At 43.3% G+C, this 23323-nt stretch overlaps 2 long non-coding RNA genes across 5 annotated transcripts in view; one reads left to right on the plus strand and one right to left on the minus strand.

The window, feature by feature from the left end:
• The first annotated feature begins 14152 nt into the window (after positions 1 to 14152).
• Positions 14153 to 23323, plus strand: part of LOC132691869 (uncharacterized) — a 34179-nt gene continuing 25008 nt past the window's right edge. For 2 of the 4 annotated variants that reach the window (XR_009616034.2, XR_009616032.3), the window contains exons 1-3: positions 14153 to 14429; positions 16958 to 17092; positions 17168 to 17274. This is a non-coding gene — a long non-coding RNA (uncharacterized LOC132691869). Of the gene's footprint in view, positions 14430 to 16957; positions 17093 to 17167; positions 17275 to 17403; positions 17706 to 18413; positions 19012 to 23323 lie in introns of those variants that run through there. The other 2 variants (XR_009616033.3, XR_009616035.2) reach the window with 2 other exon arrangements.
• LOC132691868 (uncharacterized) lies at positions 14606 to 19798 on the minus strand. Its single transcript, XR_009616031.3, has 3 exons — positions 19480 to 19798; positions 18501 to 18574; positions 14606 to 14766 (listed from the first exon to the last, which is right to left on the minus strand). It is a non-coding gene; the product is annotated as an uncharacterized LOC132691868 (long non-coding RNA).

Raw genomic sequence — 23323 nt, forward strand, 5'->3', positions numbered from 1 at the left:
ACATGTCAGAATGTCCTTCCTTTTTAAGGCTGAGTAAATAATACTTCATTGTATGGATAGACCACGTTTTGTTTATCCATTTGTCCACTGATGGACACTTGAGTTGATCCCCCTTTTGACTCCTGTGAATAATGTTGCTATAAACACAGGCATACAAACATCTGTTTGAGGACTTGCTTTCACTTTTTTGGGTAATACACCGAGAACTGGAATTGCTGGATCACATGGTAATTCTATGTTTACTATTTTGAGGAACTGTCACACTGTTTTGTTCAATGGGACGTTTAAATGCAAAGACAGAACTACTTAGGAAGCTAGGGTTGCAGGGGTGCCTGGGTGGCTCAGTTGGTTAAGCATCAGACTCTTGGTTTTGGCTCAGGTCATGATCTCACGGTTTCGTGGGTTTGAGCCTCACATTGGGCTCTGTACTGGCAGCACAGAGCCTGCTTGAGATTCTCTGTCTCCCTCCTCTCTGCCCCTCCCCCACTCATGCTGTCTCTGTCTCTCAAGATAAATAAAATTTAAAAAACTGGTATTTCAGTCTTTTTGCCAGGCTGACTCCTGAGAGGTGTTTCCAGGGTATAGATTTGCCTAGAAGGGTTGTCTTGCCTCATTCTCAAGAGGGGCAGGACCCACTTGCTGTTCAGAATGAATCCTGCACTAGACACTGGATCTGGAGCCACTTCTGACTCTGCCTCAGTATCAACATCTGTAGAGTAACCTCATAATACTTAATTTGCAGAGTTATTATGAGGGTCGAGGATGATGCACACAAAGCACTCAGGTAAGCACTTAGAAAATGAAGACATGAATCTTACCCTACCCTGATTGCAAAGGGTGGTTCTAAAAACCAAATGAAAATATGAGAAAGCCAGAAATAGTAATGCATTCTACAAATGCTAAGCCCTCATCATTGCTTTTCCAATCACTGCTATCGCCACCTACCTCCTGGCCTCCCAGGTCTAGCCTTCACTCAGGCTTGAGAGTAACTGTCTAAAGCACATACAACCCTGTTGTTCTCCCGCTAAAGATTTCAGTGGCTCCCCTCCCCCTTGCCCAGGCCTTTTCTGCCCTGACCCCTACCTCTCTCTTCAGTCTTATTTCTAATCTTTGTAGGCCTCCTATATTGCCACTTCACCCCCATGATTTTGTTAATACCTGTCCCCTCTACCTGGAGAACTCTTCCTCCCCTTTCCTGGCTAAAAGTCATTCTTTCATATGAATTTCAGGCACTGCCTTTTCCAGAAGGCCTTTCCCAACTCCACCAAACCATAATAGGAGCCCATAGCAGCATGAGCAGACATCATCATACCAAGCACACACTTTCTTGGAATTATCTGTAGGTTGATTTCCCCAACTAAATCAGCTTCTTAAAGTCAGGGGTTAGATTATTTGCATTTCCAGTGTTAGCACAGTGGTAGGATGTTTATTGAATAAATATATGAATATGAACAAATAGGGTGGTTTTATTGTAAAGTTGGGATAGTTCGCATATGATTAACTCTTGAGTTAATGCTTCTATAATCTCATATTACATGACTCCATCATTAGAATAATTTTAGTATCACTATATAATGATTTTTTTGTTAATTTGGTGTCTTTTTGTTGTTGTTGTTGTTGTTAACTGGCACCATAAGGGATAGAAGCCAGAGGGGAAATATTTAAAGGTATTTTCTCTATCCCCTTCTCCTTCCAAAATAATTGGTGTGTCTTTAAATTGAGGTCCTCTGGTCTTCACGGTGCTTCTTCTTTAAAAAAAAAAAAAACAGTATTTATTTTGAGACAGAGAGAGCGCGTGTGCGCATGCATTCAAGGAAGGGGGCGCAGAGAGGAAGAGAGAGAATCCTAAGCAGGCTCCATGCTGTCAGGGTGAAGCCCGACCTCACCAACCATGAGATCATGGTCTGAGCCAGAAGAGTCTTGATGCTTAACCGACTAAGCCACCCAGGCGCCCCTTCACGGTTCTTTTGAAAGATGCTTTTGCTTCCTTAGCAGGCAAGAACTATCCAGGCCCTTAATTGTATGGTCCTGATGACACAGCCCCCAATAAGAGATCTTCCCTACAGCTATTTTTCACAAGGAGTAGACTAAAGCAGTGAGTCCACTCTTACACTTAGTAGGTACCTGATAAAGATCTGCTCAAGAAAGGAGTAAATTATGAGTTGCTTGTTTGTGCTAACTCCTGTAAACCAGCTTGTGGCTAGAGGTCAGTTTTTTTTTTTAATTTATTTTTTTTTATTTTATTTTTGGGACAGAGAGAGACAGAGCATGAACGGGGGAGGGGCAGAGAGAGAGGGAGACACAGAATCGGAAACAGGCTCCAGGCTCCGAGCCATCAGCCCAGAGCCTGACGCGGGGCTCGAACTCACGGACCGCGAGATCGTGACCTGGCTGAAGTCGGACGCTTAACCGACTGCGCCACCCAGGCGCCCCTAGAGGTCAGTTTTTAAGTTGATCTCCTTCAGAAGCAAGAACTGTGCCAGCTGTGCCATTTTTGAATAAGGGCATTGGAAGACTGTAAAAGCAATGGGTTGTTTAAGCTAACTAAAATGCATATATTTACAGCTGATATAGGAAACATTTGATCTGCTTATTTTTTGTGAGCCCACGAATTTGTATTTAAGTTTCCTTATGTGGGTGTCGGTGTCTTTCCACATGACTCTCTTGAGGCTATGGGCTCACTGATGCTTACAATGTACTATGCAAAGTTATCTCTAACATGTTCTTAAACTGCTCCTTTTAAGCTTCAAAGAGTCCCCTCTCGTTCTTATGGGTGTTGGTGACTATTAACGACATACTGGATTTTGGTTTTATCTTTTGGGTTTATTGCCAATAACCGAAGACCTCATGATGGGAACCACTGATGTATACCAACACAATTTTTTTCTTGTATTTAGTTTTTTAAAGGTTTGTATCTTTTTACTCATAAATACATAATGCTATAAAATAACAGTAATGTTAAATGTGGAGAATACAAATCTTTTCCAAATAGAAAATATTTTACATAACGAGTAATTCATAATTTCACATTTTGATAGAAAACTGACGTTTCTGGAGCAAAGTACCCAGAGACAGCATTAAGGACCATTAAGAATCCCTGCTTAACAAAAATTTAGAATCCTAACAATTTCTAGACCTACCCTCTTTCCTTGGGCATAGGTAAGGTGGTAACAGTTCGAAAGAATTTTCTTAGTTTTTATTGGTATCTCCAATCAAGAGCTGTGTCTAGCAAAAAAAAAAAAAAAAAAAATCTGTGTTGATTCATGGCATTTTATATTTGAAAGGAACAATAAAGAAAATTTAATCATCCAACAGTTCTCTTCTTGGAGGCAAAAATGTTTTATTTTATTTTTTTGAGAGAAAGAGAAACAGAGCACAAGTTGGGAAGGGGCAGAGAAGGAGGGAGACACAGAATCTGAAGCAGGCTCCAGGCTCTGAGCTGTCAAAACAGAGCCAGAAGCGGGGCTCAAACTCACCAACCATGAGATCATGACCTGAGCCAAAGTCAGACGCTCAGCTGACTGAGCCACCCAGGCACCTCTAGGCAGAAATGTTTTAGAATCAAGCTTGTCTGATTTCCCATCTTCTGCCTTTTATGATGAGCTAGTTTGCTAATTAGGATCACGTTCAACTGAAGAATATATCTTTTAGCTTTCCTAGTTATAATCTTTATTATTAAACAATAAATGAAACTGCATGTATATCATAAGTAAAATCAATCAATTGATAATGATTAGAATGGATATAATATAGGGTAAGGGTTTTTAAAATCTATATACCTTTAAAAATATAATTTATTTTACGCTGGGGATAGGGATCAGAGGACTAATGGGCTTTTCTGAACCTTTAGAAGTGGGCAAAAGGGACATCATTTTAGAACCAAAGCCTGGAGTTTTCAGGATGGGATTATTTTGGGTTGGCATTATTACCAGGAAGGGAGACTGAATGAATGGAGCCATGCAGTGTGACCCAGAAACAGGCTGAGGAGGACAGACGCCAACAAGCTTAAGCTATCGCAGGTGCCCACTCCCCCATTCAGTGCATTCAATTTGGCAAACTTTATTTTTTGGAAAGCTCAAACTGTGCGATCTCCAAACTAGGCTCAGCTGTGCTGTTAAGGGGGCTCTGGCTGTGGCAGCAGGGACTGCCGGGAAGCAGGTCCTGGGAAGGAGTCCTGGGGTGCGGTGTGTTTGGGTCTATTATAACTTGAGGACACCCACTGGCTTTCGATCACAGGATAGCCACCTCCGGATAGGGTGTCGCAGGCGGCGCACGCGACAGACGCCACTCACTACCTGAAACAGCAGGGGCTCAGGATCCTCACGCACACTGTGAAACAGACCCCGACCGACATCTAAATTTTCCTGAGTTCTCACACATGCACACATCCGAAGAAACCCAGCCCACACCCACACAAGTTCTCACACATTCTAACCCCACCCCGAAGTCTGCACACACAAGGCAGAACGGATGAACCAAGAGCTTGAAATTACCCAGGCACAAACTCCCCAAATCAGGCTTCCCAAAGCCCAACAGAGTCTAGAGGGAGCCGAGAAGGGGTCGCAGACAAAAGAGTTTTAAAACAGGTCCCTTGGAGCCAACCCGGTTGCTCCATGTCTAAATTTTGGCAGCTTAAGTCTTCTCCAGTTTGAACAAGAAAAGACTCCACACACACCCCGCCACAGGGACGGTCCTGAGAAGCCCCCCTACCTTACTACAGCGCCAGGTGGACAGCTCCCGGAGGCTGGGAAGGGTGCGACGTAAATCCCGGCGGCTGCCCGCAGGAGCCGCACAGCTGTGGGCCACAGCGGCTGCGGCGCCTGGCCCCGCCCCCGCCTCAGCCCCGCCCCCCTGGACGCCCCGCCCCCCGGACGCCTGGCCCGCGCGCCCCAAACCTTCCGGGCTCAGCCGCCGCCGCTTGGTCCCCTCCCGGCTCAAGGACTACAGGTCCCGGTGCATTGTGGGAAGCCAGAGCCCAAAGCTAGGCGGACGCTGACCCCTGGTGGGTGCAGTTCCAAAGGGAGCCGGCGGCTCACGGTGGGGGCACTCGCAGGAGCGGCGGGAGCTGCAAGCTAAGAGAGAGGGAAGGCCGACCACCCAAGGCCACCCCAGCGAACTAGTGTCTATTGCACATCGCTCCTATGTCGGTAAAATAGCACTATAAACCCAGATGCTTTCAAAGTGCCTGGGGCCCCCTGCCTAGTAGTGATATAAGTAAAAACTAAGGAAACTAAGGAAAGCTTTTTTTTTTAATTTTTTTTTTTTAACATTTATTTATTTTTGAGACAGAGAGAGACAGAGCATGAACGAGGGAGGGGCAGAGAGAGAGGGAGACACAGAATCTGAAACAGGCTCCAGGCTCTGAGCAGTCAGCACAGAGCCCGACGCGGGGCTCGAACCCACGGACAGTGAGATCGTGACCTGAGCCGAGTCGGACGCTTAACCGCCTGAGCCACCCAGGCGCCCCAGGAAAGCTTTTTAAATAGGGAAATTCATTTTTTAAATTGTAAGACTAAATGACGTCAACGTTATGGAAAAATCTGCACTTAATTTTTATTTCTGGTAAAACCACAGATGGGCTCAACCTGTCTAGAGAATATGGGGAAAAAATGTAACAGAAACTAGGAAACTGGAATCCAGGACTTTCTCTTCTGGGCATGTGTACCTCAAGGAAATAGTTCAAAAGAAGTATGTTTTTAAAGAGTAAACTATATAAAAATATTCATAGTGAAAAATTAGAAAATAACAAATGACCGATAATACATGAAAGGCACAAAAATAATGCGTACCTATTTAAATAAGAATATGAAGAGTATCACCCTGTAGAATGATTTCTATCAAATAATGTTAAATGAAAAACACAGAACACAAGAAAGCACAAAGCCAATGATTCCAACCATGTGAAAATGTATGTGTTCACAAATATAAAAAGAAACTTTGGAGTAATGTGAATACAGTTTAATGTGTCTTAAGATTCTTTTATTTTTATTAAATAATTTTTTAAACATTTCTAAATTGTTGGGGCTAGTTCTAATTTTGGATAGCATATGCAAGATTTCAGTTTCCCCTGGCTGTAAGCAATAAACAAAGTTATCTAAAAAGAAAAAATTCTGAGGCTGTAGTGAACCATGATAATTTTACTTGTCTACAAATGCTGGTGGGACACAAAAGGAAATAAATTTATTGGGAGTGGGGTGGGGAGGTGTATTAATCTGCCAGGACCGCCTAAGGAAGTACCACAGACTGGGGGGCTTAAACAGATATGTATTGTCTCGCAGTTCTGGAAGCCGCAAGTCTGAGATCAAGGTTCTCTCTGAGGGCTGTTGAGGGAAAAAAAATCTGTTCTGGGCCACTCTGTTGGTTTGTAGACGGCCATCTTCACATTCACATGGTGTTCCCTGTGTCCAAATTTTCCCCTTTCATAAGGACACCAGTCATATTGGATTAAGGGCCCACTTTACTCTAGTATGACTTCCTTTTTTCTAACTACATCCACAACCATATTTCCAAATAGGTTCATGATCTGGGGTACTAATGATTAGGACTTTAGTAATTGGAGGGTGAGGGAGAGGGGTGGAAAGAGGACACAATTCAACCCATCACAGGATTCCAAGTGTAATCTTACGAAAATTGTACCTGGCGAATGACAAAAATAATAGTATAACGTATGCAATCTCAAAACATATCAAAACCCTAACAACTTAAACACAGTAAAACCCAGTTGATTACAACTTTCTTCTTTCTGTCCTTTAACACCATCCAGGCCTTTTTAGTTGAAACTGGGGATGTTAATGAGCTAACAAAGCCTAGAGGCTTTAAAGATAATATATCTGATGTGTCCAGTCTCCTGCAGCAAGGCCTTGAAGATGTGTCCAAATGCCTGGGAGGAGGGTGGCTTCTCTTGCATTTGAACCTCAGGAACATGGGCAGAGAGAACATGGGTTGAGAATTACAGGAAGCAGGATCCCCATCACTGGAGGGCGCCCACAAATACCCTCCTGCTGAAGAATTTATCTTTAGTGCAAGAGGCTGATGAGAGCCCTTGCAGCTTGGGGGGGATGCCCTACTGGGGAGGAATCTGGTCTCCCCAAACAGAGCCAGCCTCTCCCAATTAACCTTACCATGTGGGTGGGAAGAGAAGCTCTAAATCTTCACTGAGCCCTGCCTCCTACCTTCTGAGGTGATGAGGACCCAGAAGATCTCTGAGAGAAATGAAGTCCTTAAGATTTCTGGATCAGTTTGCTTGTTCGTTCATTTGTTTAAAGAACCAGAAGCCCAGTCAGTGGTATACTGATAAAAAGGACAACTGGCTCTCCAGAAAGAAAAGCTCTCATTTGTGGGGTTTACAGATTTCTGTGGTGTAAACACTCCCACCATGGCTGATTGCAAGCTGCCAACATGAGCTCACTGAACACAGAGTTGAAGCTCCAGCACACCACCAAGCCCCCATAACTGGCTTAACAGAGTCTCAAAGCTGGGGAGCAGGGAGCCATATCTGGAGCACCCCAGTGAGAGGTGGAGAGAATGGGCACCCCTTGTGGGTTAGGAGAAGAGCCCCCGGCTGGCAGCCGTACTAGTGGGGAGCCATGGGCAGTGGGATGACTCAGTGAGAAGCAGGGTCCACACATAGCCTGCAGGGCAGTGAGGATGGCCGATGGGCAGGAAGGTCAAACATAGCAGGCAAAAAGGAGGAAGTGCATTCTTTCAGAGCTGAGAGAGGCTCACCCGGTCTGGTAGGAGAATTAGGACAGGTAGCTTTAGGGCAGGAGAGGCGATCAGAATTTTCTCAGACTGGAGAGAAACACCCCTCTTTTATTTCCTTTATGAGGGCATTTTCCCGGGAGGACCTTACCAGGAAGCGACACATTTAGGTTAGAGCTTCCAGGGCTCACACAGATGATCCTTGTCAACTGAGCTAAATCCCACATGGACTTCCTCCCCGTGTAGAGATTTGGTGTCAGTCTGAGCCCAGCAAAGGACACATGTGGGCTCCTGTTACAACAGGGTAAAGCTTGTGTGAAGGCAGGTAAGAAAACCAAGACAACTTGGTGGGTCTCCTGTCACTTACACTGTATCTCAAGGGTGTCGTATATATGGTGGAGATCAGTGGTGAGCCTGGGCCACAGCTTAGTAACTCTTGCCTAGCCACACCTGGCAGTGTTCGTACTCAGCACTGCTTTCAATACTGTTCTTGTACAACACATCCCCCATACCTGCCAGAGCGATCTGTCTCACAGGCAAACCTGATCATATATATGTTCCTCCTACTTAAGAACCCTTTCCTGGGGCCAGTTCACTGTCATTCGGCACACAGGCTTTTCCCGATCTGATGTCTATTCATCCCTCTAACTTTATCTGCTGCTCTGCTCCTGGTAACTTCACTCTATCTAGGTTGTCATTCCCAAACAAGCTCTGTTTTCTTGATTCTAGACCTTCTTTTTGTGTTTCCTCTAAGTTTTTACTCTTTTCCTAGCTCTATGAGTCTATTCCCATGCCAGGATCTTGAGTCACATCTATAGTTTTATTATTAAATTCCTGTTTTTTTAATTTTACTATCTTTTTATTGTGGGAAAATATATAGGACATAAAACTTACCATTTTTCACCAAAAAAATTTAGTGGCATTAATTACATTCACAATATTGTGCAACCATCACCACTATTTCCATAATTTCTCATCACCCTAAACAGGAACTCTGTACCTATTAAACAATAATAACCCACACCCCACTCATCCAACCTCTGCTAACATCAAATCTACTTTCTGTCTCTATGAATTTGCCTATTCTAGATATTTAATATAAATGGAATCATACAATAGTTGTCCTTTTGTGTCTGGCTTCTTCCATCTATCATAATATTCTCAAGGTTCATTCATGTTGTAGCATGTGTCAGAACTTCTTTCCTTTTCCATGGCTGGATAATATTCCATTGTATAGACATACTACATTTTGTTTACACATTCATCTGCTGATAGACACTTGGATTGTTTCCACCTCTGGGCTATTGTGAAAAATGCTGCTCTTGAACATTGGCATATACTTCACGCATTTTTCCCTCCTCATGATAAGATCTTATTTCTCTTGTAGACCTGGTGAACTCCTATTTATGGTACAGAATCCTTTATATGTAGAAAATGGAGCCCGGACCCAAACCTCCTGACTATGACCAAAGATGTTTCCACTTTGCCCCACTGAATGACAGTCTTTCCTGGATGGGCTATCAAAATGCAAGGGTGGGCCAAGGGTGGCAAAAGTGGGTCTGCATTTGATACTCATAAATGTCTCCAGGCAGCCATTTTCATAAAGTAACAATATGTGTAGGTCACTGTAGGGTGTGCATGTATGACTAAGTTAACAGGAGAAGAGTAGAAAAGAATGGGAGGCAGATGAGAAAGAGAGACATGAGAATAAATGGTCGTGTGAATACTTAACAGAACTTTAGTCAAGCTACTAAATCATACTATAACAACAACAAATATGTCCCCACAAGGACAAAGCAGGTGGCAGGATGCCAGCATGCAACTTCATTTCGTCTGTTTTTACATGAAAATAAGTAATAGAGCATACTGAAGACAAACAAGGATATTTAATTGACCATATATTAAGTGTCATGATCTAGACTGAATTGGTCAAACCCAATTCATTGCTATTAATCTGCCCCCTAAGAAATAGTCACTGAGAGCCTTTTGCTCTCCCCTGCCCCAAGGCCTTGAGACCTTGTATTGAATATTGTCAGCACTTACTGCAAAGTTGTAAGACATTCCAAATTGTACACTCAGAAGTCCTTTTATTTTTTTAAGTTTATTTTACTTATTTTGAGGGAAAGGGAGAGAGAGAGAGAGAGACAGAGAGAGACAGAATCCCATCAGGCTCTGCACTGTCAGCACAGAGCCTAATGCGGGGCACGAACCCACGAACTGTAAGGTCATGACCTGAGCCAAAACCAAGAGTCAGACGCTCAACCAAATGAGCCACCCAGGTGCCCCAGAAATCCCTTTTGTAACCCTAGTCATGGGTCATCATGAAGCAAAATTGGAAGTAAACAGCCAGTATCTTCTTTCTGTGTCTTTTCCTTCCAGGCACCAGCTGTTAACAGGTATGAATCATTAAGGGCGGAATTTTAGGCATGAGTGGAAAATAAAATTTTTTGGATGTAGCAACCTTTCTGGCACTCCTTAAATCACACCATCAAGACACACCACATATTCAGCTTGGCTGAAAGGCCAGTCCTGCCTGGACAGATCCTCTCAAGCCTGAGACACTCTGACAGGAAGCCGGCTTTGAAAGAATGTCCTGCTTCTTAGGGTTGAGCATAACCAGACATACTGGTGCCATCTTGATGCAGTCTGAGTAAAAAGTGTTCAAGGTGATACAAGAGGATGTGGCTAAAAGAAGGAAGCAAAAAGGAACCTTGGGGAATAAGCCTGGGAATCAATTTTGCCTTTCCCTCAATTTCCTAAGCCTAGTGAGAGAAACCACAGAAAGTTCTAAGACCTACAGGGAGCCACTAGGTATTGTGGCACTGGGCCATTCCTTAGAGCCCTTGTGTATTCGTAGCTCCCTCTCCATATCCAAGTCTACCCTCGGTGCACAACTGCTAATGGACTCACTTAGAAAGGAAAGCTCTAAAGCATTCAGGCAACATCAGCCTTGTGCATAAATCTCAAAGAACACAAGATTTTCCTTTTACATCTGTCTCTCTCCTTTCTTTCTGTGGAGCTTGAATCTTCCTGTCTCAGTTACAGACTCTTAATCTCTTACCACTTCCCCATTTCTTTCCACGAAAAATTATCTTTACCTTTAACAGGATCGCCTATATTAATTCATACTAAAGTATACTCTGGTTTCTCTTCAGATCACATAAACCTTTTGCCCCTTTAATTCATACTAAAGTATGAATGACTGAAAATAGCTTACACACTGTCTTTTGCAAGAGTAGTTACATTTTCCAAAGTAATACTTTCATCAGTGATAGATTTCATGTAGTATTTTTTAAAAATTCAAGAGATAGGGGCGCCTGGGTGGCTCAGTCAGTTAGGCGTCTGACTTCGGCTCAGGTCACGATCTCACGGTCCGTGAGTTCGAGCCCTGCGTCGGGCTCTGGGCTGATGGCTCAGAGCCTGGAGCCTGCTTCCGATTCTGTGTCTCCCTCTCTCTCTGCCCCTCCCCCGTTCATGCTCTGTCTCTCTCTGTCTCAAAAATAAATAAACGTTAAAAAAAATTTTTTTAAATAAAAAATTCAAGAGATGGAAAAAGGTACACCATGATAACACTAATCAAAGGAATGCTAGAGTAGCTACTAGTTATATTACTTTCAGATAAAGCAGACTTCAGAGCAAGGAAAATTATCAGGGATAAAGAGGGGCATTACATAATGATAAAAGAGTCAATTCTTCAAGAAGACATAATAATCCTTATTGTATATGTGCCTAACAACATTGTTAAAATATGTGAGGCAAAAATGGATAGAACTACAAGGAGAAATAGATGAATCCACGATTATAGTTGGACACTTCAACGGCCCTCTGCCAGAAATGGATAGGTCCAGCAGGCAGAAAATCAGTAAGGACAGGGGTGCCTGTGTGGCTCACAGGGGTGTCCGACTTTGGCTCAGGACATGATACCACAGTTCGTGAATTTGAGCCCCACATCGGGCTCTCTGCTGCCAGCATGGAGCCTGCTTCAGATCCTCTGTCCTCCCCACCCCACCTCTGCCCTCCCTCACTCATTCTCTCTCTCTCTCTCTCTCTCTCTCTCAAAAATAAATAAATAAAGTTAAAAAAATCAGTAAGGACATAGTTGAACTCAACTTCACCAATCAAGTGGACATAATTGACATCTACCAATTACTTCACTGAACAACAACAGAAAACACATTTCTCTCAAGGTCACATGGAATAGTCACCAAGACAGACCACATTCTGGGCCATAAACACATATCAACAAATTTAAAAAATAGAAACTATACAAGGTATGCTCTCAAAGCATACAGAATTAAACCAGAAATCAATCACATTAAGATATTCTAGTGTTTATTTATTTTTGAGACAGAGAGACAGAGAGAGACAGAGAACGAGCAGGGAAGAGGCAGAGAGAGAGACACAGAATCTGAAGCAGGATCCAGGTTCTGAGCTGACAGCAGAGAACCTGACGTGGGGCTCGAACTCACAAACCGTAAGATCATGACCTGAGTATAAGGTCAGACACTTAATCAACTAAGCCACCCAGGTGCCCCAACATTAAGATATTCTAAAATATTTAGAGAGTAAAAAACACACTTCTAAGTAACATATGGGTCAAAGAAGTCTCAAGAGAAATTTTAAAATGTTTTGAACTAAGTGAAAATGAAAATACAACTTACCAAAATTTGTAGGATCCAGTGCAAGGAGTGCATAACAGGACACTTATAGCACTGAATGCACATATTAGAAAAGAAGAAGGACCTAAAACCAGCCATATGAGCTACCACCCTAGGAACTTAAAGAGAAGAGCAAATTAAATCCAAAGTAAGCACAAGAAAATAAATAACAAAAAATAGAGTAGAAATCAATGAAGCTGAAAACAGAAAATCAATTTTAAAAATCAACAAAACTAAAGTGGATTCTTTGAATAGATCAATAAGATGGATAAACCTCTGGACAGACAAGCCAAGCAAAAAGGAGAGAAGATACAAATTATCAATACCAAAAATCAAAGATCCCATGTACATTCAAAATCCATTAATACATTATGTAGATATATAGTTAAAAACCATAAATACTGATCCCATGGACATTAAAAGGATAATTAAGGAATATTATAAATAATTCTATGCTCACAAATTTGATAACTTAGATGAAACAGGTCAATTCCCTGAAAGACACAAGTCTTCTACCAAGTTCATTTCTAGCAAAATTTATACAAGGAGAAATATATAATCTGAATAGGACTTTATCTATGAAAGAAATGGAATCAATAATTAGTAACTTTTCAAACCTGAAAGCACCAGGCTCAGATGGTTTTACTGATGATGCCAACAAACATTTAAGGAAGAAATCACATTGATTATCTATCACCTCTTCCAGAAAACAGAGGCAAAGGGAATATTTCCTAATTCATTCTGACGACAGCATTATCCTAATACCGAAACAGACAAAGCCATTGCAAGAAGGAAACCTACAAACCAGTATCTCTTCTGAACATAGTTGCAAAAATCCTTCAACAAATTATTAGCAAATGGATTCCAAAAGTGTGTGAAAAGAATTATACACTACAACCAAGTGGGATTTATCCTGGGTGTACAAGGCTAGTTCAACACCCAAAAATCAGTTCATGTAATCCAGCATATAAACAGACTAAAGAAAAATCATTTGACCATATCAATAGATGCAGAAAAAGTACTTGACAAAATCTAACATCCAATCATGATAAAAATTGTTCATGTTGGATCTTTCTTAAAAAATAAGATAAGGGGAACCTGGGTGACTCAGTCAGTTAAGCGTCCACCCTCGGCTCAGGTAATGATCTCACGACTCATGAGTTGGAGCCCCATGTCGGGCTCTGTGCTGACAGCTTGGAGCCTGAAGCCTGCTTCAGATTCTGTGTCCCTATAGGGACACTATAGGGGATAGTGCCCCTATCCCACTCATTCTCTCTCTCTCTCTCTCAAAAATAAATAAACATTAAAAAAAAAAAAAGTAAGATAAGGGCCAGCTCAGTCCATGGAACATGTGGCTCCTGATCTTGGGGTCATGAGTTTGAGCTCCATGTTGGGTGTAGAGATTTCTTAAATAAATAAACTTTAAAAAATTAATAAGACAGATACATTTCACCTAAATAAAGAATACTAAGAGAGAAAAGACTTGCCTTCCTAGAGTTTTAAAACATGTTATAAATGGACAACCACTCCCACTTATTCAACCCCCAAGATAACTTTTGCACTGAAGATAGGTTTTGACCAGGGGCACCTGGATGGCTTGGTTAAGCGACCGACTCTTGATTTCAGCTCAGGTCACAGTATCAGGGTTCGTGGTGCTCTTTTGGCCCCAAGCAGGCAAACATCAGTTAAGAAGGAGCCACTTGCCCTTTGCTGGTGGCAAAGTCTAAAGGAAATGATGACCCTGGAATGTGGAGCCTCTGCTCTCACAATGGAGTCAAGAGGACGAGGTCTGGGGTGACAATGGCAGGCTTCTGCTGCTAGAAGTGAACAGAATCACTTCTGATTTAACCCCGTGTCTCCTTTGACATTCCTCTGGCCAACTTGGTCTTCAAAGCACAAGGATTTAGAAGATGAGAAGGATTTTCCAGACATAGAGGAAGAAAAGAAGAAATCAAGAGCTGTAAACAAGGGGGACAAAGAAGCTAAGACAGTATCCTTTGTATTTCTAAGTGGCCTTCACTTCCTGGTGTCAGAAGAACAAACCCCTGTGCCGGATGCTCCAGATTTGAGGTCATTATCCTCTCTGGCCTTAAAGGGGTGGGAATCATGCTCTGGTTAAAGCATTTGTCACAGTATGGTTCAGAACTCTCACTCAGAAAAAGAATTAAACTCATTCAAAGGCATTTAGAATCCCAAATATTAGAGCTAGTTGAGGCCATAAACATTGATTTTTTTCATGTCCCCTTTAATGAATGAGAAGACCCCAGCCCAGAGAGGTTATAAAAGACTGGCCGCAGGACACACGACAAGGAAAGACAACAGAGGATAATGCAACCAAGCAGACCTGGGCTGGATTCCCAAACTTGCAGAAATCATACTTCATCTGTCGGAGTCCCTGCTACTTCATCTGTGAAATGGGGATAAGAAGAACCATTTTGCATGATTGGTGTGGAAACTAAGATAGAAAACCTGCAGGGGTGCCTATGTGGCTCAGCCCGTTGAGTGCCCTTCTTCACCTCAGGTTGTGACTCTTGAGCCCTGCATCGGGCTCCCTGTCGTCAGTGCGGAGCCTGCTTTGGATCCTATGTCTACCTCTCTGCCCCTCCCCTGCTTACGCACTACGTAAAGTACTCAATAACTATTTTCCTTTCCTTTGGTTTCCAGTGTCAGAGCCTGTACTCAGTGCCTGGGCTCTGGAATCCCAGTTCCTTCCTCTTTCCTCTGGTCCAACTGACAGCAATAGGTAGTGTAATGCAGGTATCAGGTCATGTTGGAGAGGGGCGAGGTCACGGGTGGGCTACAATGGGTCTGTGCTTCTGCTACCTGCCATGGGACACACTCAGCTGGTTTCAGCTTCTGCCTCTCCCACCGATAAGTTGTGCAGGAAAACCTAGATCCACCTATAGTTTCATTTTTCCATCTGAGAAATAGCGCAAAGGCCATTAAAATGGATATTATCTGGTATTTTAGAAGTCTCCCCAGTGAACTTCTCTTCATCTGTATTTATGTGTACATTTGCTGCAAGAAAAAAATCCAAATTCCTTCCCCTGAGTCACAAAGTCCTCAATGACCTGGCCCCAGGCTGTCTTTCTAAGATCTCATACCCACTGTCTGTGTGCTCACTGTGCTCTAGACAAATTCGCCTTGTTTCTGTGCCTCAAATATGCCAATCTGGGTCCTGCCTTAGGGCCTCTATACTAGCTGGGCCTCTGCCTGGAATGCACTTCCCTCACATCTCTGCATGGAAGGCTCCTTCAGAACTCAGCTTGATGTCACCATCTCAGACAACTCATAGAAGAAACCACCCATTCACTCACTATCACATCACCTTATTTTAATTCTCTATGTAGCTCTTCTCACTTGTCGATCATTTTCTTATTTCTCTAGTTACTGTCTGTCTCACCCTACTGGAAGGGAAGCTCTACGAGACAGCAATCTACCTTATTTATTGTACCTTAGTGTCCAGAAACTGTTCTGGCACATGGGAGGCACTCAACAAATACTTGTTGATTGAATAGAATAAGGAATGAACTCCAAACCACCAAAAGTGAACTAAAGAGCATTGTCTCAGGGGAGTGTTCATTCTAACTAAATCCTGCCTCACAGAAAGTTGCCAAGATTCAGAAACTCGCCAGGTCAACCAGGCAGCAGTACATGAGTGAGAAGAGCATGGGCAAGGGACGAATCTTCTTCTAAAGGATCTCAACTGGCTGGACATCCAAAGGCATCTCTACCAAGAGACCTCTGAAAATATAGTTCTCTATGTGTTTCTGCAATGAGACTGGCTCAAATATCCATTTAAAGACGTTAAATTGTGTTTCGAATGCTCCCTGCTATATAAATGCTATGGTCTCTCTTAAATGAGACAATTCTGAATGGGAGTGGTGCTCTCAAGCCAGGGCAGAGCAGTTGTTAAGAAAGATTAGTTACCTAAAGCAAATGTGAACTTTTCCTATTTTGCCAGTACCCACCCCACCTCCAATCTGGACCACTGAAATCCTGCTACTTCATTTTTTTTAACAAGTTTATTTATTTTGAAAGAGAGAGAACCGGCAGGGGAGGGGTAGAGAGATCCAAAGCAGGCTCTGTGCTGACAGTGGAGAGCCCAATATGGGGTTCGAACTCATAAACCCCGAGATCATGACCTGTGTGACCTGAGCTGAAGTTGGATGCTTAACTGACTGAGCCACCCAGGCACCCACCTACATCTTCATTTTTAAGGCACAACTATAATGCTACAGCTTCTGAGAAACTCTTCAATAAGCCAATACTTTCCCAAATTTCATTACCCTTTTGTATATAAATCCATTATATTACTTCTTTTATTTACCTTATATTATAATTACATTTATATACCTAGGGTTACCCTAGAAGATTACAAGTTCCTTTATCTCCCCCTAGCAACTATCACAGTTATTTACACAGAGGAGGTGCTCAATAAGTGTTAGTAAAATGAAGAAAGGAATAAGAGAGGGTAGTGTTACTCCTACTCAGGTGGTGGCTAAACACTGATTTAGGACTGAGAACAGCAGACAGGGGCAGGGATCTTGAACTTCCACCAGCATTTACTTATATGCACAGACCTTCTTTCCTCTCAGCACTGGGAGGATGAAAAGGCAAATCAACACCTTGCTATGATTTGCTCATTTAACCCGGACGAGATGAACAGACTTCCCCTAACAGGCTTCCAAGGCATGTGATGTCCAGCCATCCCGAAGGCTGAACATTAACTGGTAAGATCGGATATATTGCTTACAAAGTTGTTCTCGACTGCAATCTCTAAAATAATTAAACTGTTTTAAGTTTAGGTAAATAAGGCTGGAAAATTCATGCTGGAGACATTAAGTTTTGATCTACAATAACCAAGTCTTCACCATCACTACCACAGGATGGCCACAGAACAGGATTTCAGAGGGTAATGATTTTTGTTTTTGTCTTCAGGGAAATGAATTTACTCATTTTTATAGGCAACTGGCTTGGTTCCAATTGGTTTTGTCTTCTTATACAACTTTGTCTTCTCCATTTTTTTCTCTTTTGTGATCAGCAAGAGAATATTCACTACTGAAGAACCATCCATAACCAGCCACAGTGTCCTCTCTACTGTCTTCATTTGCCTTGACCTCAACATCCCATAACCAAATCTTAACTCCATGTGCTGGAGCCCTGTCTCCCATTTCTGTTTTCCTTCCTGCTCTGTTTCTTTTCTTTTATAATCTCCCGTCAGAGTACTCCTCATGTCCCTCCCTATTCCCCATCCTCTGACAGTTTACTGAGTCTTCTACAAAACTACCGATAAGAGTCTCTATGGAGAATTCTTGTCACTCTAAGGCACTTTGGATTAAAGTAACCAAGGGTTCCATCACCTACTAAATCTAAACCTGCATATATCCTCTGACTCAGTAATTCCACTCTAGGGTACATATAGTAAAGAACTGAGTGTCTATGCACACCCAGCACATGTACAAGAATGTTCACAGCAGCTTTATTCATAATAACCCAAAGCTAGAAACAACAAAATGTCCATCAACAACAAAATGGATAAAGTATGATACATTTACACAATGGAATGATACACACCAAAGAAAAAGAATGAATTATTGCTATACACAACACCATCCATGGATGAATCTCAAAGAGAATGATGAGAAAAAAGAGCCAAAACACACAGATGTCTCCTGCTACCCGCCCCCCCCCCCCCCCATATATATAAATCAAACAGGCAGAGCTCATTTATAGGGATAGAGACTGGCAAAGTGGTTACCTCTGGGGAGATCCAGACTGGGAGAGAGCATAAGGGATGCTATTGGAGTCCAGAAACACAATTTACCTTAATCTGGTTTGTGGGTGGTTACATGGTCCTAATACACATATTAAAAGTTGTCATGATTAGTATACTTTATAGAAGTTATACATCAGTTAAAAAGAAAATACATTGAGATAAAAAAAAAGAAAGTAACCCATGTATTACCACAAATTCCCAAACAAAAAACAAGCTGTGCTCTATCCCTCTCCCCCACATTCTAATTTCGCTTCCTCCTTTTGTGTTTGTGCCAGGATGGCACACGATGGGTGCTGTTAGCATATGACGTGGGGAGAATGTGCAAAGCAAGCAGACAGCGTGGCAGATGGAAGCATACTCACCTTGTGAGAGGAGTAGTTCTGGACCTTCCTTTTGCAATTTCTTCAGCTGTGGCTCTGGAAGATGAGCATATGCCCTGAGAAAGACAGTGGAATAAGCAGTCTCTCTGTGATTATTTTCCCCCTTGCCTTTCCTCTGATTTCACCCTCACACTCTACCTCATGGTCAAGGAAAACTCTCTCTTAAAGCACCAACACCCATGTTCTCCTTTCCATCCATTTAACCCACCACGGCAGGCACGAGGCGCAGTGCCCAGCATGTCTCTCTTCTCTTTTCCCTGCATCACCTGTTTCATCCTCTTCCTCACATCCTTCTCCCAGCCCTCCCCCCACTACATTCCCTCTTTGTCTTCCTACTTCTTTTTCTATCCCCACCCCTCTGTGAGTCCCTCTCTCCTCCCGATCTGCTCATCCATGTCTTTTCTCCACAGTGTGGAACAAAGATCTAATGATTTTCTACAGCATTCTGAATTGTTTAATTTTAAAAAGGAATTTGGGAAAAGCCAGATTTGGGTTTATAAATAACACCTTTCCTGTTCATTGAGACTCATCTACATCATGACATGGATGTTTGATTTTTAAACTGCACGGCTGTCACTGTAAAGTTAGAAAAATGAAACCTAATGAAATTGTGGTACGGTGGGCTTGCTGTTCTCTCCTTAGGAAAACAATTTCCAGCAACACTGTTATTAAGTACTGAAAAGATTTACTCAAAGTGAAAGTCACATAAAATTTCTAAATGACCTCGATTTATATACACAATAACTTACAAAATGCCTAGTGGTAGAAAAGCAGTTATGGGAGATTTGTTTCATTTCTACTTTATGACCCACAGGGAGAGGAGTAGGGGCGGGGAGGAGGGAGCTCCCCTGGGGGAGGGCTAGACTGCAGAGGTCAAAGGGATGTGCCTGGAGACCAGGCAGGTGAGAGGCAGATGGAACCAGGGCTGGACTGCGGTAGCCTCAGGAGGCTAACGATTTACCTGGCCTTCAAATCCGCAGTCTTTAACCACTGTTTAGTGCTGGGAAGGAGGGCGAAGGGCTGCTAAGTGCGGAGGTGTCCGGAAGCAGGGGGGAGGGGGGAAGGGCGCCCTCTGGCGGCAGCTGCTCAGCCCTTCCTCCGCTGTCTTGAAGAATTCCGCTCTAACCCAGCATAGCAACCCAGCAAACCAGAACCTGCGTCGCTCACCCTCCCGCATACTCCAGGAGGCCGTTTAGCAGCCAGGGGTTGATTTTACCCCACCGCCAGGGGCCCACCGACTGTCTTTTACAGCTGTTTACTCCTTTCCCCCAAGAGAAGTACTGGAAATAAAACATTCTCCACCTCGCTAGATTTCAGCAGGTGTCAGCACTCTTTAGAGGATGATGCTAGGCAACTACAGTTGGCCCCACCTTTGATTCAGCTCCGCAGTAGCTATTGTGGGACCCTTCAGAATGTCCACAGTAGGGGGGTGCCTGGGTGGCTCAGTCAGTTAAGCATCTGACTTCAGTTCTCACAGTTCACAAGTTCAAGGCCCACATTGGGCCATGCAGAGAGCCCATTTCAGATCCTCTGCCCCGCCCCTCCTCCCACTGCTCCTCCCCTGCTCATACTCTCTCTCAAAAATAAATAAAAGGGTTTAAAATTAGAAACAGAATGTCCACAGCAGGAACATGTTCCTAAATTTTCAAAACTAGAATAATAACTTTCAAAACTAGGAATAATAATACCTACCTCCCGGGGCTGTATGAGTTACAGTGCCAGGCACACAGTAGTGCTCAGTAAATGCTGGTTCCTTCCCATGTCCCTTCCACATCCGTCCCATGTTCCTTAAAAAAGATGAGTTGGTAAGTTTATTTCCTCCACGCTACTTGGCTGGCAGGGCCAACACAGGCTTGTGGCAGTTTGGTGCAGCTGCTTTGATGTAGGAGCATCTTAATATGGCCTAAAAGGCCATCAGTGTTTTTTTTCCTTAAGCAATATCACCAATAATGTGAGAAACAGATATCCTCCCTCCTTCCCTGAGACTCCCATCGATGACTTCCATTTCCCATCCCCAGATGGATGTCAGCCTTGCACATGGTAAGAAAACAAACAGACAAGGGGCGCCTGGGTGGCTCAGTCGGTTGAGCGTCTGACTTCGGCTCAGGTCATGATCTCACGGTTTGTGAGTTCGAGCCCCACATCGGGCTCTGTGCTGGCAGCTCAGAGCCTGGAGCCTGCCTCAAATTCTATGTCTCCCTCTCTCTCTGCTCCTCCCTGGCTCATGCTCTGTCTCTCTCTCCTTCAAAAATAAATAAAAACATTTAAAAAAAAAAAAAAGAAAACAAACAGACGAGGAAGCCATTTTACATTTGGACACTGCCACATTACATCACCAAATCCCTAAGTCAAACAGCAACCTCAAATCAGTTGCAAAAGGAGGTAGTGACCAAAGAGCTCTGCTTTATTACAATCATGTTCAGAAGCTGGCAGAGTTGACCGCTTCAGAAAATGGGAGTCCTGTTAGGGTATGTTTTAAAGTCATCTTACAAGCTGCCTTCAAGAAAAATAGGTCATGCTCAGAGAGGCAGGTTCTTTTATTCTGCTGAGCTCTTTGATGGTTATGGCTAAGCAAAGGGGGGCCTGGAGCTAAGGTCTCCCATTAAAGCCAGAAAGTGTCTTATAGACTATTTTTTTTAACCATAGCTCTTATTATTTATACGGTATGATCAAAATGCATTTCACAAAACAATAGTTACTATGCACACACTTGTATTTTCTATTTTATTTAAAAGAAAATCTTTGTGACCCTCTAAATTGGCTCTACCACCCACTAAGGGATTATGACACAGATTGAAAAATGGTGGGCTAGGATGCTGAATTATCCTGTTAAATAGAGAAAAATAAGTGTGTACTAGGATAACTGGGAAAAAGCATGTGAGGAAGAGAGGCAAAGGAAGAGCTGTAAGATGTAGTGAAGACAGAGCAATAAGGCAGGTAAGATGACCAAGAGCCAGCACCCTGGCTGATGGACTTTTAAAAATAGAAATTTCTTGGGACACCCGGGTGGATCAGTTGGTTGAGCGTCCATCCCACTCTCAGGTCATGACTCTCACAGTTTGTGAGTTCGAGCCCCCCATCAGGCTCTGTGCCAGCTCTGTGCTCATGGCACAGAGCCTGCTTGGGATTCTCTCTCTCTCTCTCTCTCTCTCTCTCTCTCTGCCCCTCCCACACTCACACTCTCTCAAAATAAATAAATACACTTAAAAAAATAATACTTTTCCCTTTCCAGACTTGTTGATATAATTAAGGTGTACTATGTGATGGTTTGATATATGTATATGTTGTGAAGCGACTACCACAATAAGGTTCATTCACACGCCCTTTACCTCATATGTTTACCTTCTGTGTGTGTTTGTGGTGAGAACTTTTAAGACCTACTCTCGGCAACTGTCAAATACCCGATACACTACTGTTAACTGTGGTCCCTGCGTTGTACATTGTTCATCTTAACACTGGAAGCTTGTACCTTTTGACTACCTTCACCCATCTTCTTCCTTTTTCCCCAGCCCCTGGCAATGACCAATCTCTCTCAAAAACAGATATTTGGGTATCTGGGTGGCTCAGTCACTTAAGCATTCAACCCTTGAATTTGGCTCAGGTCATGATCTCAAGGATCCTGCTTCAGATTCTCTCTCTCCCTCTCTCTCTCTGCCCCTCCCCTGCTCATACTTCTCTCTCTCTCTCTCTCTCTCTCTCAAAATAAATAAACATAAAATTTAAAAAAACACACACACACAGAAAAAAACACAGGAATTACTGATGTCCCTTTTGAAGCTGTTTGCCTTGAAGCATTTGTGACCCCCTACTCTTGAACACTCAGTCAAGTTTGTTCCTCACACAAATACCTCCTGTAAGTAGGTTTGGGGCAGAAACGGAGGGAAAGGCTGAATCTCATTTCCAGGTGGACACAGTGCAGAACACAGACAGCTCTTACGGGGTGAGCATGAGACCTGTAAGCTACACTAATGGTAGAGGCAGGGCTCAGAGTCAGGAAATAACAGAAATGGGGGCAAACTTCTGGACTCTTCCCTGGGGTATTCAAACCAATCTTTCTTGGATCTTAAGGGCAGGGTTAGGCAGGATTTTGAGACTGAACATCCCAAATCCCCAGTTCTCAGGAGCAGTGTCATACCTCTGTCAGAGAAGGTGTGTGGGAATGGCAGAAGAAAAAGGTCCCTCCCATGAAAGGCTCTGAGATAGGGGCTCTTACCTGGGAAAAGGAATGAGGGGCTGAACCTGAGCCTGTATGAAAACTTAGGAGAGGGAAGAGTATGTGGGAGAGAGGGTGTAGGAGAGAGACAGGGGAGACCTGGAGGTTAAGAGAAAAGGAGGGATGCATGTGACTTAGGGTGGACGAAAGGCGAGAGTGTTTAGGGGCAGAGGATTGAAGGGGAAACGTGATAATACTGGAAAAAAACCTATATCTATGCCATAAAAGCTGTCCTTAGATAAAAGAGGCAGATGAAGCACCTGGGCAGCTCAGTGGGCTAAATGTCCGACTTCACCTCAGGTCATGATCTCACAGCTCATGGGTTCAAGCCCTGTGCCTGGAGCCTGCTTCAGAGTCTGTGTCTCCCTCTCTCCACCCCGCCCTCCCTCCCTCTCTCTCTCCCTCAAAAATAAATAAACATTAAAAAAAAAATTAAATGAGAGGCAGGTGGCTTGGGCTACCTCCCAATTGCTGAATGTCAAGGTAACATTTTGCTACCTTGCTAAAGGTAATGCTTCAGCATTAGGAAATGCTTCACTTGAGACCATGCCCTGGGCACGGGCACAGCTTCCACCTTCTCTGCCCACAGCCG

Source organism: Panthera onca, chromosome B1, assembly GCF_046562875.1.
Source record: "Panthera onca isolate mPanOnc1 chromosome B1, mPanOnc1 haplotype 2, whole genome shotgun sequence".
In the NCBI taxonomy this organism is placed as follows: Eukaryota; Metazoa; Chordata; class Mammalia; order Carnivora; family Felidae; genus Panthera; species Panthera onca.